The sequence below is a fragment of the Phyllobates terribilis genome, unplaced genomic scaffold (assembly GCF_046119375.1).
Source record: "Phyllobates terribilis strain yellow unplaced genomic scaffold, ASM4611937v1 Scaffold_4__5_contigs__length_816908805, whole genome shotgun sequence".
Classification (NCBI taxonomy): domain Eukaryota; kingdom Metazoa; phylum Chordata; class Amphibia; order Anura; family Dendrobatidae; genus Phyllobates; species Phyllobates terribilis.
In genome coordinates, this window is record NW_027362764.1 from 682,348,661 (window position 1) to 682,364,530 (window position 15,870).

Sequence of the window (15,870 nt, forward strand, 5' to 3'; positions counted from 1 at the left end):
GATGCAGAAAAAAATATATTCAGTTTGCAACCTGATGGAGGTCTGTATAGATGGATTAATAGAACAAGTCCCACACACAGCTAGAAGCCCAATATTTTTTCAGAGGTAGATGCAGAAAAAAATATATTCAGTTTGCAACCTGATGGAGGTCAGTATAGATGGACTAATAGAACAAGTCCCACACACGGCTAGAAGGCCAAACATTTTTTCAGAGCTAGATGCAGAAAAAAATTATATTCAATTTGCAACCTGATGGAGGTCAGTATAGATGGACTAATAGAACAAGTCCCACACACAGCTAGAAGGCCAAATATTTTTTCAGAGGTAGATGCAGAAAAAAATTATATTCAGTTTGCAACCTTATGGAGGTCAGTATAGATGGACTAATAGAACAAGTCCCACACACAGCTAGAAGCCCAAATATTTTTTCAGAGGTAGATGCAGAAAAAAATTATATTCAGTTTGCAACCTGATGGAGGTCAGTATAGATGGACTAATAGAACAAGTCCCACACACTGCTAGAAGGCCAAACATTTTTTCAGAGCTAGATGCAGAAAAATATTATATTCAATTTGCAACCTGATGGAGGTCAGTATAGATGGACTAATAGAACAAGTCCCACACACAGCTAGAAGGCCAAATATTTTTTCAGAGGTAGATGCAGAAAAAAATTATATTCAGTTTGCAACCTTATGGAGGTCAGTATAGATGGACTAATAGAACAAGTCCCACACACAGCTAGAAGCCCAAATATTTTTTCAGAGGTAGATGCAGAAAAAAATTATATTCAGTTTGCAACCTGATGGAGGTCAGTATAGATGGACTAATAGAACAAGTCCCACACACTGCTAGAAGGCCAAACATTTTTTCAGAGCTAGATGCAGAAAAATATTATATTCAATTTGCAACCTGATGGAGGTCTGTATAGATGGATTAATAAAACAAGTCCCACACACAGCTAGAAGCCCAATATTTTTTCAGAGGTAGATGCAGAAAAAAATATATTCAGTTTGCAACCTGATGGAGGTCAGTATAGATGGACTAATAGAACAAGTCCCACACACTGCTAGAAGGCCAAACATTTTTTCAGAGCTAGATGCAGAAAAATATTATATTCAATTTGCAACCTGATGGAGGTCAGTATAGATGGACTAATAGAATGATGCTATGCCCAAAAGATTTTACTTCACTAGGTGCAGTAAAAAAATTGGTATTCTATACACAGGTGGTATATCTTGCAACACAGATAGGCTACTCCACTGACTAACACACTCTGCAATAGGCCAAAAAGGATTAGCTTTGCTAGATTCTGCCAAATGCTATGAAAAAAACTTGCACAGCACTGGCACAGACCTGCCTGGCTAAAAATGATAGGAACTGATGTAACCTAGTCCTGAAAAGGACTCCAATTACAATTAGTCTTTACTCCCACAATCTATCTATTTAAGAGCACAGACCTGCCTGATAAAAGTCGTAGGAAATGCTGTAACCTAGTCCTTAAAAGGACTGCAATCACAACTATTCCCTACTCCCAAGCTATCTGTAGATTTGTGCGAAAATTGGCTTGAAATTAACAAGGTATAGGGCACACAGCAACAGCGGTGCCGTCTAACACGCAGCTGCAGCAGTGAGAAAATGGTGGCGACGGGGAAAATGGCTTGGTCTTATAGGGCAAGGACATGTGACATACACTGCCAATGACACATGCCCTTGCTTGTGTGAAAAAAAGCACTTCGCTCCGTGTGTGCGCTGCTGATAGGCTGACAGATTTCACCTCCCCACTGCAAATGCGGGAAAGAGAAAAAAAAATGGAGATCTTCTTTGTTACTGCAGAGATCCATCCCCTGCCCCTCCCCCCACCCCGCTGTACACTCAAACTGCGTATTAACATTCATTTTCATCATTACTGAGAAAAAATCCAGTTATGATTTTGGTGCATGAACAGTTATCGAACATAACCTCGAACAGCCGAATTTTTCTCAAATTGTTCGTGTTCGCCGAACGGCTCGAACACCGCCCAAAACAGCTCGAATTTGAGATTGGCGAACAGTTCGAGTAGAACAACGCTCATCTCTAGACACAACGCCCCACTCAGAGCCGCTGAGCTCACTGATCGGCTGCTGCGATGTCGACGGAACGTCAGCTTCACGGCCAATACCACAGGCCGGGAGCAGAGGCGAGACTCACCGGTAGACCCGGGTAGGGTGAGCAGGGCGCGGTTAGTTGCTTTCTAATAGCCTGCAGCCGGGGATTAACTTTTAATGAAAGGGAACAATCCCTTTGACTGTCTGCAGCGCGCCACACCTAGGAAGTGCACTCTCACACACAAGCCAGCATGCACACGTGCTCGCACATGACAACACCCCCTATCTGCCCCTACAACCTCTCCGTCACCATGCATCAGACTCTCCTGCCTGTTTTATGATTTCAGGGCCCTAGCAGGAATCAACCCCCCCCTCCCCAATTCCTTCCACACCTTCCTTGCCTTCCTTGCACTGAGGTTAGCTCTTTGGCAGCCGTCTGGCTTGGTTACACAAGCTTCTTTGCAGAGATACATGTTACTTCTGCTGGCCCTCGCTAGGCGGCCGGCATACAAAACCTTCCCTGGGCACCTGCTGAAAGCCTGGCCCCTTTACGGCAACAGGTGCCTTTAACGCCATCATTTCCACACGGCGAGCTGCGGAGTCAATAAGCACTCCTAGCCGTGGCAAGGAGCTCGGTGTCAGGCCTGCGTTAAGGTGGCGGGGTAGTGTACTTAGCTGCCAACTGGCTCAGAGGCCTTGGGGCTTCCATCATCTAAGTTACTTAAGGTCGGTGTCCGGCAAGGCTCCGTTCCATGCTAGCCGAGCTGGGCAGTAGGGCAAAACATCATCAAAATGGTCTACAGCACCCGGTGTTCCCAGGAGGTCTCTCATCCAAGTACTGTCCAAGCCCAGCCCTGCTTTGCTTCCGAGATCAGAAGAGATCGGGCTTATCCAAGGTGGTATGGCCAGTAGACGCTTCTTGATCCATAGCCCGGCCAGCCTTTCTCAGGATCGCTTGGTGGCGAGCAATCTGGCCGTGACGGGGCAGGCTCCGAAGGGTCCATGCAAAGGCTGTGCCGTCCCTACAGGTGTGGTTTGTTTAGCAGTGATTCACCCGCCGCATCAGGTGTCTTCAAAAATATCTGGGCGCAGGGTCTCCTGCAGGCTAAACCCTTCATCGCGGTAATGTGACAGAAAGAGCAAGCTGGACCCGTAACTTGGGGGCGGAGCGAGACGTCCAGGGGTGAATGAAGGAAGAGGGTGAGATGGATGCCAGTGACTTTGAGCTGCTCTTCAGGGGGAGGGTCCTGTTGCCTGAAAAAGTCTTCTGCTTGGGGTTACCAGTTGTTGCCTCCAGCCACCCGGGAGACGCTGGTCCTGGTGAAAAGGAGCCTAGTATTTAAAGTAAATAAGCAACAATGCTGGAGGCCCACGGTGATCACAAGGATGCTGGTATTTTGCAGAGATGAAATAGCGCAAGAGAGAAAGCAAATGAAAAAAAGAAAAGAGAATGAATGTGTGCACTTGTGAAAGGGAATGGAAAAAAGGCATAGAAGAGAGTGCCCCCTGCTGGTGGAAGGAAGGAAAAAGCAAAAGCCTACAGCACCTGACATTCCCAGGCGGTCTCTGTTAAATGGTTAGTTATGGAAATGCATTTGGAATGTTAATCGATAATCATTTTTCTGAGTTCTATGCCTCAGCCATCGTGTCTAGTTGACATGCGCTATTTGTGTGTGTATTTTTGGTTCACTACCATATGCAGAACAGGTGTCCATACGACTGGCTATAAAAGCCCATGGTACAGAAAGGGGGGGCTCTCTTGCTCTGCCCACCCCACAAGACACAGAATCTTCATGCTGAGAAGCAGATGACATGTAGGCCTGGACACATGCTGGACAAAGACATGATTTACCAGCCAGGATCCAAGGAAAGATGGGTGAATCTCAACAATTAAGGTAATTATGTACAAATGGACAATTACTTTATAACTAATTATTGTATGTACCTGCTGCAATCTGATTCTTTTTAATGGACAATCCAAGAATAAATAGATACATTTTTTTATAAGAATATCGTGATATTGATACTTTGAGAAGTCCTCAGTAGAAAAAAATAATACAGGAAGAGTATTATTTTACAATGGTGAGCCAGCCAGTCCTGTTTTTTTGTTTTTTAAATTAAGTAAGTGAATTTCTTCCGTGAACAAGGGGGAGTCCTGACGAGCTGAACAGCTGTTGTTCACTTGTCAGTAAATTCACTAGTTTGTCACGAGAAGCAGAAAGGACCTACAGACTGAGGAAAGACAGGAAGCAGAGGTACTAACAAGGAACAGAATCACACAGGAAAAGAATCAGACGAACTGAAGACAGGACATGCTGATAAAGAAAAGCCAAGGAATCTTAAGGTAAGCAAAATATGGATATAATTTCTTCTTTTGCTAAACAAAGTAATATTAATTTCAAAGTTAATGTACGAGATGACATAGAAGTTTTGTGGCTCAGTTTATACAAAGAATGTGAATTGCAGAATTTACAGTTAACTTCTAAATTGGTAAATAGAGACAAACAGAAATTGAGAAATATTCTACATTTGGTAGATTTTTTTCATAGTCTTGTGTTAGAGATTTCTAAGCAGGAAAATAGTGTAGAAGTGTCAGACGGTGATACTGATTCTGACTGTAATGTGGAAAATGAACAAGAAGTAAGACACGTGTCTGTAACTGAAGGTGACCTTGGGTCTGACCAAGAGACGGACATACAGAAACCTGACATGGGAGGAGACATGACTGACATACGAGAAACCGACATACTAGGTGATGTGGGAGGAGACGTGAGTGACGTAGGAGGAACGGACGTACAAGAGCCACTAAAAATATCAGAGAATTCTGGAATTACCCAGGCTCAACTCCAAATTAAAATGAGGAAAAATTTGCTGAAATTATACAAAATCATGCCAAAATATGATGTCAAAATCCATGCCTGTAGAAATTCAGAGACATTTGATAAATTCTCTGATAAGTTTGATTTATCCATTGAGGAGAGGAATCAATTATTTAAAATATGGATTCCTGTGACATTGTCCAGACGTTTACATTTAATGCCCTGTGAAAATGACTCTCCTAATGGATGGGAAAATGATTCGGACAGATTAAGATATTTGATTTATTGTGTCACAAAGGATTTTCCCAACATAGAAGATCTGCAGAAACTAAGGATTGGTAGGAAGGAATGTACATATACATTCATGTCCATATTTGAACGGTTGTACAAAGCTCTCATCAAAAATGGAAAAGTACAACATATGATAACAACTTTTGTACAAAAATTCAAATTCCTAAATTCAGTTTCCCAAGTTATGGCATCACAAAAAATTCATTATTTGAATGTGCGCAGATGCTGGATTCTGTTAGAAAACATGAGAATCGTGAAAAGAAAATAAATCAAGCTAAATTTATAAAACCAGGAAAGGTAAAATCTTACCAAAAACCAATATCAAACTCTCCTAGACTGAGTCATCCCCATAGTGAACTCTATCAAATACGCAGAAGATTTCATATATGTTATAAGCCATATCAGCCAGTGCAAAGATCCATCTCTCCACAGAATGAGTTAATTCTCAGTCAGAACTTTGATTCTCTAAAAAGGGAAATGGCTGAAACAGATGGACAGAGACAGGTGAGACGACCAACTCACAGTGACGTCATGGAATGTGGTCAGAAGAACAGGCAGTTCTCTGAGGTTTTGAAGGATAGAAAAATGTCTTTCCTAAATAGGGCGTTCCTGGAGATATTTGAGAGAGACAGAAGATTTGGTTTAGGGAGTGGCTAAGGAAAAACTGTAATTATAATGTTGTATCAAAATGTAATACAATGTCTCAATATTTATTTATAATCTTATACAGTAAATTGTAGTTACATAGTTTCTAATAGTTCATATACATATATATATATATATATATATACACTTGTCTAAGTAGAGATTGCGTATAATTGTATTTATATATACGTTTATAAAATATATATATATATTAATTAATAAATTAGAACTTCATATATATAAATTTAAGTAGCAATATTTTGAATTACATTAGAACCAACCAATATATGTATAAGATATTTAAATAATTCTGTTTCTGTATGAATTTGATATTTAATTTTATTTTCTTATATTTCCTTAGAGTTTTCATTCCAAAGCAGGATTTGATCAAAGAACTCTAAAATGGATTTATTTCTTTATTCACACAGGAAGTGAAAAAATTGCATGATTTTATGTGTATAACATTTTAAAATAATAACAATATATCTAGTTGAACTATAATATATATGTAATACTTATTAATTCTTTTGTGTTGCTAATATTTTCTGTGTATGAAGTGTTCGTGCAAATTAAAGTAGCTTTACAGCATGACGTGTGAGAGCTGCGGCCTTTGAACTTTGAGCTAATAGTATAGGATCCCATTCATTCTATTTTCAACTGATGTAACTTAAGACTGGGCAGCCAGTGAAAAAAGAATCTAAGACAAGAGTTTTTTCAAGTGTCTGAAATTCCAGTGACTTACTCTCATATTATATAATATGTACTTGGAGAATATTCAAAGAAATATAAAGATATTCAATTGATATGGCAATGCGCATTAATAAATTGGGATACAACAATTTTGGGTTAAATATATATATATCTAAAACTTCATGTGTGGAATGTTTGAGTTGAACAGATCTGTGAATGTCAGAGTGAAGGTGACAGATGAGTAAATCAGCAGCTGCTAAGTGTGATTGATGTGACAGAGGCCTCGTATGTTTGTATGTTTGAAAAAAAAAATGTTTCTTTATGTGAAGGTACAAAAATATATTTAATTCTGAGGAAATTATAATACATAATTAGGTATTATCTACATATATATATTTCTATATTTCTTTAATAATTATTATTTCTTGATTTAACTAATAGTGGATAAGGGCAACCACACATCAAAATGGTTTACAAAACAAATTTATATTTAGAATAATTTTCCACATGATAATATTCTTGAATAACTATAATATTATTTTTAATGGTTACCTAAATAGGTACACACCTCTCTTTAGTTAAATCTATGCTACTCATCGATATGAAATTTATGCACAATATTTCTAGAAGAATAATTATTTTTAATTTGGTTCTGATATATACATGAATTTTATAAAATAATATTTTTGGTATTAAGGGGGAAATGTGTTTTTGATCCTGATTACATAATCACTTTTGATCAATACTTATTTTCCACACATTTTAATAAAGAAGAAATAATAATAAGGTACTATGGTATAATTAAGAAGGGTATTACATGCAAAGTTGCATAATTTAATATTTTTTGGTGGTACAAGGTTATGACAAATATGAAATCATCCAGATAATGGAGATATAAGGGTATTTTTTATGGAGAATATAATTACTCTGCATTTGTCATTAAAATTTAAAGGCCTTATTTTTATTTTTATTCTTATTTTTACTCTTAATTTTATTTTTCATTTTTAAAATTTTATTCTTACTTTATACTTCTTATTTTTCTATTTTTTCATTTTTTAATTCTCATTTGATTTTATTTGAGTTCAATATCTCAATTGAGAAAACACATTAATATTTAATAAAGTAATGTCTAATACAAGAGTATTGCTTCATTAAATATATATTGCTAAGGAAAAAAATGTTAACATTTTCTGAGTAAACACAACAATTCATTCATTCATTTATTCATTCATTCATTCATTCCTACATTCATATATTTATTCATTTTGGTTCAGGAGTATACATTCTTTGATATTATTGGTTTAATAAAGATATAAAAACTTGTTTTTTCAAAATACACTGACACCTATGGGTTGGAAAAGGTAATTACACCTATGACATAAAAATGTTCTATCATATGGAGAACTTGATTGATAATGAATTATTATCTATTATTGTTTATTATTCCAAACATAATTTATTTTAATATTTTGATAATAATTAGATGGATATTACTGATTGCTATGGTACGCTGTGATATTATAGGTTAGGAAAAACTGCCAGATTTGGTATCAGATTAGGGAATGAAGACTTCAATCAAGACATCGCAATTATGAATTCTATCTTAATAAAGACTTTTAATTTTTATAAATCAAAGAGATTCTCAAAAGTTACAAGAAGAAGCAACTGATATCCGGACGTCTCAGAAGGTAACAGGTGTGAATGCTGAGTGTTATAATAGACTGTGTCCATTACATACAAATACAATTCACACCACTGATCACCAAGACGGCAGAGGACGATGATCCTATATGTACTGTGTTGTGTTCAAGTTTCATCACGTTCCAGTGGTTTCTTATCACCTGCAACGCTTCAATGAAAGCTGGTGAACAGGTAATACCTGGCATATGTGTCATGTATATAAAGGACTGAGTACTGGTTATGGTGCTATATAAAGCAGGAAAGTGTCAAGTTAACCCTTGCTTTACTGACCAAAGACGTCACATCTGTTCCACAAGTGACACGAGACCAGTGCGGACACACGGAAGATTCCAAAGACGATCCAACGTAAGTCCAGGTGACACTGCACAGATATTAAAGCTACATTTCATCCATGGACTTTGTTTTCTTATCAACTGACACACATGATCTTTCTAATAAAGAGTACAGTTTATGGACTGAACAATAATGAACACAATTATGGACTGTACAATATCTACATGCTGTAATTTATTTCAAAGGAGTTTTCATCTAAAGACTGTGTTATAAAAGAACCAAGAAGAAGACGAGACGACGACCCGATGACATCAGATGATGACGATTGAACCCGCGATTGCTTCAATTTAGATATAGGGAAGTATAATTATACATATTAAATGAATATTAGTCGCGGCTTACCATAACATGAATTCACATCATTATAAAACAATAAACCGATATTGATACTATTATTACTATTTTTATTATTATGGAAATTTAATGATATTGCCAAGGAAGAAGGAAAGAAAAAATGATTGATGAATGTATCTTCTTTTGAGAAATTTCAGTTAAAGTCCTTTTATTCTCAAAAAAGGGGGAAATGTTAAATGGTTAATTATGGAAATTCATTTGGAATGTTAATCGATAATCATTTTTCTGAGTTCTATGCCTCAGCCATCGTGTCTAGTTGACATGCGCTAGTTGTGTGTGTATTTTTGGTTCACTACCATATGTAGAACAGATGTGCCATACGACTGGCTATAAAAGCCCATGGTACAGAAAGGGGGGGCTCTCTTGCTCTGCCCATCCCACAAGACACAGAATCTTCATGCTGAGAAGTAGATGACATTAAGGCCTGGACACATGCTGGACAAAGACATGATTTACCAGCCAGGATCCAAGGAAAGATGGGTGAATCTCAACAATTAAGCTAATTATGGACAAATTGACAATTACTTTATAACTAATTATTGTATGTACCTGCTGCAATCTGATTCTTTTTAATGGACAATCCAAGAATAAATAGATACATTTTTTTATAAGAATATCATGATATTGATACTTTGAGAAGTCCTCAGTAGAAAAAAATAATACAGGAAGAGTATTATTTTACAGTCTCCCATCCAAGTACTAACCAGGCCCAACCCTGCTTAGCTTCTGAGATCAGATGAGATCGGGCGTGTTCAGGGTGGTGTGGCCATAGGCAGAAACTAGCCTCTCACTTGCTGCTTTTCTACTTTGACGTCTGGCTGTCGGCTGCCCTTTCCAGTGCTCAGCAAGACCAGGTCCTTTTGTGCTTTCCCTTCTCTTCAATTTTCTTGCTGGCTTCCTTAAAAGGTCTTGTAGACACAACGCCCCACTCAGAGCCGCTGAGCTCACTGATCGGCTGCAGCGCTGTCGACGGAACGTCAGCTTCACGGCCAATGCCACAGGCCGGGAGCAGAGGCGAGACTCACCGGTAGACCCGGGTAGGGTGAGTAGAGCGCGGTTAGTTGCTTTCTAATAGGCTGCAGCCGGGGATTAACTTTTAATGAAAGGGAACAATCCCTTTGACTGTCTGCAGCGAGCCACACCTAGGAAGCGCACTCTCACAAACAAGCCAGCATGCACACGTGCTCGCACGTGACAAAACCCCCTATCTGCCCCTACAACCTCTCCGTCACCATGCATCAGACTCTCCTGCCTGTTTTATGATTTCAGGGCCCTATCAGGAATCACCACCCCTCCCCTCCCCAATTCCTTCCGCACCTTCCTTGCCTTCCTTGCACTGAGGTTAGCTCTTTGGCAGCCGTCTGGCTTCGTTACACAAGCTTCTTTGCAGAGATACATGTTACTTCTGCTGGCCCTCGCTAGGCGGCCGGCATCCAAAACCTTCCCTGGGCACCTGCTGAAAGCCTGGCCCCTTCACGGCCCCGGGTGCTTTTAACGCCATCATTTCCCCACGGCGAGCTGCGGAGTCAATAAGCACTCCTAGCCGTGACAAGGAGCTCAGTGTCAGGCCTGCGTGAAGGCGGCGGGGTAGCGTACTTAGCTGCCAACTGGCTCAGAGGCCTTGGGGCTTCCATCATCTAGGTTACTTAAGGTTGGTGTCCGGCAAGGCGCCGTTCCATGCTAGCCGAGCTGGGCAGTAGGGCAAAACGTCATCAAAATGGTCTACAGCACCTGGTGTTCCCAGGAGGTCTCCCATCCAAGTACTGTCTGAGCCCAGCCCTGTTTTGCTTCCGAGATCAGACGAGATCAGGCGTATCCAAGGTGGTATGACCAGTAGACGCTGCTCGATTCATCGCCCGGCCAGCCTTTCTCAGGATCGCTTGATAGTGAGCAATCTGGCCGTGACAGGGCGGGCTCCGAAGGGTCCATGCAAAGTCTGTGCCGTCCCTACAGGTGTGGTTTGTTTAGGAGTGATTCACCGGCCGCATCAGGTGTCTTCAAAAATGGCTCGGCGCAGGGTCTCTTTTTTTCATTTGCTTTCTCTCTTGCGCTATTTCATCTCTGCAAAATTATTGACTCCGCAGCTCGCCGTGTGGAAATGATGGCGTTAAAAGCACCCGGGGCCGTGAAGGGGCCAGGCTTTCAGCAGGTGCCCAGGGAAGGCTTTGGATGCCTGCCGCCTAGCGAGGGCCAGCAGAAGTAACATGTTTCTCTGCAAAGAAGCTTGTGTGACCAAGCCAGACGGCTGACAAAGATCTAACCTCAGTGCAAGGAAGGCAAGGAAGGTGCGGAAGGTGCGGAAGGAATTGGGGAGGGAGGGGGTGATTCCTACTAGGGCCCTGAAATCATAAAACAGGCAGGAGAGTCTGACGCATGGTGACGGAGAGGTTGTAGAGGCAGATAGTGGGTGTTGTCACGTGCGAGCACGTGTGCATGCTGGCCTCTGTGTGAGAGTGCGCTTCCTAGGTGTGGCGCGCTGCAGACAGTCAAAGGGATTGTTCCCTTTCATTAAAAGTTAATCCGTGGCTGCAGGCTATTAGAAAGCAACTAACCGCGCTCTACTCAACCTACCCGGGTCTACCGGTGAGTCTCGCCTCTGCTCCCGGCCTGTGGCATTGGCCGTGAAGCTGACGTTCCGTCGACAGCGCTGCAGCCGATCAGTGAGCTCAGCGGCTCTGAGTGGGGCCTTCTGTCTACAAGACCTTTTAAGGAAGCCAGTAAAAAAATTGAAGAGAAGGGAAAGCACAAAAGGACCTGGTCTTGCTGAGCACTGGAAAGGGCAGCCGGCAGCCAGACGTCAAAATAGAAAAGCAGCAAGTGAGTTGCTTGTCTCTGTCTACGGCCACACAATCCTGAACACGCCAGATCTCGGAAGCTAAGCCTGCTTAGCTTTCGAGATCAGACGAGATTGGGCGTGTTCAGGGTGGTGTGGCCGTAGGCAGAGACTAGCCTCTCACTTGCTGCTTTTCTACTTTGACGTCTGGCTGCCGGCTGCCCTTTCCAGTGCTCAGCAAGACCAGGTCCTTTTGTGCTTTCCCTTCTCTTCAATTTTCTTGCTGGCTTCCTTAAAAGGTCTTGTAGACACAACGCCCCACTCAGAGCCGCTGAGCTCACTGATCGGCTGCAGCATTGTCGACGGAACGTCAGCTTCACGGCCAATGCCACAGGCCGGGAGCAGAGGCGAGACTCACCGGTAGACCCGGGTAGGGTGAGTAGAGTGCGGTTAGTTGTTTTCTAATAGCCTGCAACCGGTGATTAACTTTTAATGAAAGGGAACAATCCCTTTGACTGTCTGCAGCGCGCCACACCTAGGAAGCGCACTCTCACACACAAGCCAGCATGCACACGTGCTCGCACGAGAAATCACCCCCTATCTGCCCCTACAACCTCTCCGTCACCATGCGTCAGACTCTCCTGCCTGTTTTATGATTTCAGGGCCCTAGCAGAAATCACCCCCCCCTCCCCAATTCCTTCCGCACCTTCCTTGCCCTGAGGTTAGCTCTTTGTCAGCCGTCTGGCTTGGTTACACAAGCTTCTTTGCAGAGAAACATGTTACTTCTGCTGGCCCTCTCTAGGCGGCCGGCATCCAAAACCTTCCCTGGGCACCTGCTGAAAGCCTGGCCCCTTCACGGCCCCGGGTGCTTTTAACGCCATCATTTCCACACGGCGAGCTGCGGAGTCAATAAGCACTCCTAGCCGTGGCAAGGAGCTCGGTGTCAGGCCTGCGTGGTAGCGTACTTAGCTGCCAACTGGCTCAGAGGGATTGGGGCTTCCATCATCTAAATTACTTAAGGTCGGTGTCCGGCAAGGCGCCGTTCCATGCTAGTCGAGCTGGGCAGTAGGGCAAAACGTCATCAAAATGGTCTACAGCACCCAGTGTTCCCAGGAGGTCTCCCATCCAAGTACTGTCTGAGCCCAGCCATGCTTTGCTTCCAAGATCAGACGAGATCGGGCGTATCCAAGCTGGCATGGCCAGTAGACGCTGCTTGATCCATTGCAAGGCCAGCCTTTCTCAAGATCGCTTGGTGGCGAGCAATCTGGCCATGACGGGGCGGTCTCCGAAGGGTCCATGCAAAGGCTGTGCCATCCCTACAGGTGTGGTTTGTTTAGCAGTGATTCACCCGCCGCATCATGTGTCTTCAAAAATGGCTTGGCGCAGGGTCTCCTGCAGGCTAAACCCTTCATCGCGGTAATGTGACAGAAAGAGCAAGCTGGACCCGTAACTTGGGGACGGAGCGAGACGTCCAGGGGTGAATGAAGGAAGAGGGTGAGATGGTTGCCAGTGACTTTGAGCTGCTCTTCAGGGGGAAGGGTCGTGTTGCCTGCAAAGGTCTTCTGCTTGGGGTTACCGTTTGTTGCCTCCAGCCACACAGGAGATGCTGGTCCTGGTGAAAAGGAGCCTAGTATTAAAAGTAAAGAAGCAACAATGCTGGAGGCCCACGGTGATCAGAAGGATGTTGGTATTTTGCAGAGATAAAATAGCGCAAGAGAGAAAGCAAATGAAAAAAAGAAAAGAGAATGAATGTGTGCACTTGTGAAAGGGAATGGAAAAAAGGCATAGAAGAGAGTGCCCCCTGCTGGTGGAAGGAAGGAAAAAGCAAAAGCCTACAGCACCTGGTATTCCCAGGTGGTCTCTCATCCAAGTACTAACCAGGCCCAAGCCTGCTTAGCTTCTGAGATCAGACGAGATTGGGCATGTTTAGGGTGGTGCGGCCGTAGGCGAAGATGAGCCTCTCACTTGCTGCTTTTCTACTTTGAAGTCTGGCTGCCGGCTGCCCTTTCCAGTGCTCAGCAAGACCAGGTCCTTTTTTGCTTTCCCTTCTCTTCAATTTTTTTGCTGGCTTCCTTAAAAGTTCTTGTAGACAGAAGACCCCACTCAGAGCCGCTGAGCTCACTGATCGGCTGCAGCGCTGTCGACGGAACGTCGGCTTCACGGCCAATGGCACAGGCCGGGAGCAGAGGCGAGACTCACCGGTAGACCCGTGTAGGGTGAGTAGAGCGCGGTTAGTTGCTGTCTAATAGCCTGCAGCCGGGGATTAACTTTTAATGAAAGGGAACAATCCCTTTGACTGTCTGCAGCGCGCCACACCTAGGAAGCGCACTCTCACACACAAGCCAGCATGCACACGTGCTCGCACGTGACAACACCCCCTATCTGCCCCTACAACCTCTCCGTCACCATGCGTCAGACTCTCCTGCCTGTTTTATGATTTCAGGGCCCTAGCAGGAATCACCCCCCCCCTCCCCAATTCCTTCCTTGCCTTCCTTGCACTGAGGTTAGCTCTTTGTCAGCCGTCTGGCTTGGTTACACAAGCTTCTTTGCAGAGAAACATGTTACTTCTGCTGGCCCTCGCTAGGCGGCCGGCATCCAAAACCTTCCCTGGGCACCTGCTGTAAGCCTGGCCCCTTCACGGCCCCGGGTGCTTTTAACGCCATCATTTCCACACGGCGAGCTGCGGAGTCAATAGGCACTCCTAGCCGTGGCAAAGAGCTCGGTGTCAGGCCTGCGTGGTAGCGTACTTAGCTGCCAACTGGCTCAGAGACCTTGGGGCTTCCATCATCTAAGTTACTTAAGGTCGGTGTCCGGCAAGGCGGAGTTCCATGCTAGCCGAGCTGGGCAGTAGGGCAAAACATCATCAAAATTGTCTACAGCACCCGGTGTTCCCAGGAGGTCTCCCATTCAAGTACTGTTCGAGCCCAGCCCTGCTTTGCTTCCAAGATCAGACGAAATTGGGCATATCCAAGGTGATATGGCCAGTGGACGCTGCTCGATCCATCGCCCGGCCAGCCTTTCTCAGGATCGCTTGGTGGCGAGCAATCTGGCCGTGACGGGGCGGGCTCCGAAGGGTCCATGCAAAGGCTGTGCCGTCCCTACAGGTGTGGTTTGTTTAGCAGTGATTCACCCGCCGCATCAGGTGTCTTCAAAAATGACTCGGCGCAGGGTCTCCTGCAGGTTAAACCCTTCATCGCGGTAATGTGACAGAAAGAGCAAGCTGGACCCGTAACTTGGGGGCAGAGCGAGACGTCCAGGGGTGAATGAAGGAAGAGGGTGAGATGGTTGCCAGTGACTTTGAGCTGCTCTACAGGGGGGAGGGTCGTGTTGCCTGCAAAGGTCTTCTGCTTGGGGTTACCGGTGGTTGCCTCCAGCCACCCGGGAGACGCTGGTCCTGGTGAAAAGGAGCCTAGCTTTAAAAGTAAATAAGCAGCAATGCTGGAGGCCCACGGTGATCAGAAGGATGCTGGTATTTTGCAGAGATGAAATAGCGCAAGAGAGAAAGAAAATGAAAGAAAGAAAAGAGAATGAATGTGTGCACTTGTGAAAGGGAATGGAAAAAAGGCATAGAAGAGAGTGCCCCCTGCTGGTGGAAGGAAGGAAAAAGCAAAAGCCTACAGCACCTGGCATTCCCAGGCGGTCTCTGTTAAATGGTTAATTATGGAAATTAATTTGGAATGTTAATCGATAATCATTTTTCTGAGTTCTATGCCTCAGCCATCGTGTCTAGTTGACATGTGCTATTTGTGTGTGTATTTTTGGTTCACTACCATATGTAGAACAGGTGTCCATACGACTGGCTATAAAAGCCCATGGTACAGAAAGGGGGGGCTCTCTTGCTCTGCCCACCCCACAAGACACAGAATCTTCATGCTGAGAAGCAGATGACATGTAGGCCTGGACACATGCTGGACAAAGACATGATTTACCAGCCAGGATCCAAGGAAAGATGGGTGAATCTCAACAATTAAGCTAATTATGGACAAATGGACAATTACTTTATAACTAATTATTGTATGTACCTGCTGCAATCTGATTCTTTTTAATGGACAATCCAAGAATAAATAGATACATTTTTTTATAAGAATATCGTGATATTGATACTTTGAGTAGTCCTCAGTAGAAAAAAATAATACAGGAAGAGTATTATTTTACAATGGTGAGCCAGCCAGTCCTGTTT

The 15,870-nt window shown here is 43.5% G+C and overlaps 5 pseudogenes; all 5 read right to left on the reverse strand.

Moving 5' to 3' along the window:
* Window positions 1-2,878: 2,878 nt before the first annotated feature.
* LOC141268358 (5S ribosomal RNA) lies at window positions 2,879-2,998 on the reverse strand (annotated as a pseudogene).
* Window positions 2,999-10,636: 7,638 nt separating this feature from the next.
* LOC141267986 (5S ribosomal RNA) lies at window positions 10,637-10,756 on the reverse strand (annotated as a pseudogene).
* Window positions 10,757-12,778: 2,022 nt separating this feature from the next.
* LOC141268779 (5S ribosomal RNA) lies at window positions 12,779-12,898 on the reverse strand (annotated as a pseudogene).
* A 621-nt stretch (window positions 12,899-13,519) lies between these two features.
* On the reverse strand, window positions 13,520-13,638 carry LOC141268915 (5S ribosomal RNA; annotated as a pseudogene).
* A 922-nt stretch (window positions 13,639-14,560) lies between these two features.
* On the reverse strand, window positions 14,561-14,680 carry LOC141269631 (5S ribosomal RNA; annotated as a pseudogene).
* Between the last annotated feature and the right edge of the window lie 1,190 nt (window positions 14,681-15,870).